This window comes from Alligator sinensis, unplaced genomic scaffold (genome assembly GCF_000455745.1).
Source record: "Alligator sinensis unplaced genomic scaffold, ASM45574v1 scaffold1076_1, whole genome shotgun sequence".
Classification (NCBI taxonomy): Eukaryota; Metazoa; Chordata; order Crocodylia; family Alligatoridae; genus Alligator; species Alligator sinensis.
Window position 1 is genome coordinate 106,700 of NW_005842909.1, and position 350 is coordinate 107,049.

Here is a 350-nt window from a genome sequence, read left to right on the forward strand (position 1 = left end):
GCGGCCAAGCCCAAGCCTACAAGCCCCAAGGTGCACCGCGGCGCCGGGCTTGGAACGTGAGGCGCCGCTCGTTAGAGACAGCTGTGCCGCGGGCGAGACGAGCGAACTACCGCTCCCAGCATGCCCCGCCACCTGCCGGCAACTACGATTCCCGGCTGCGCACTACACCCGGCATCCTCCGCGGCCGGTGGGGAGGGAGGGAGATGCTGCGCACGCGCATTGCAAAAGGGAGTCACCGCCTCCGGCTCAGCGGTATCGGCGGGGCCAGGGACGTGGAGCCTCGCGGCTGGGAGGCATTGTCAACCTGCGGCGCCAGGTCTGGAGCGGCCGGGGCGGGGCGGGGCGGGGGT

At 72.0% G+C, this 350-nt stretch overlaps 1 protein-coding gene across 4 annotated transcripts in view; it reads left to right on the top strand.

Annotated features, from left to right (window-relative positions):
* The first annotated feature begins 198 nt into the window (after positions 1-198).
* The window catches only part of TMTC3 (transmembrane and tetratricopeptide repeat containing 3), a 65,575-nt gene continuing 65,423 nt past the window's right edge, over positions 199-350 (top strand). For all 4 annotated transcript variants that reach the window (XM_006036043.3, XM_006036045.3, XM_006036044.3 and 1 more), the window contains exon 1: positions 199-316. The gene's annotated coding sequence lies outside the window, so the exon portion shown is untranslated. The remainder of the gene's footprint in view (positions 317-350) is intronic.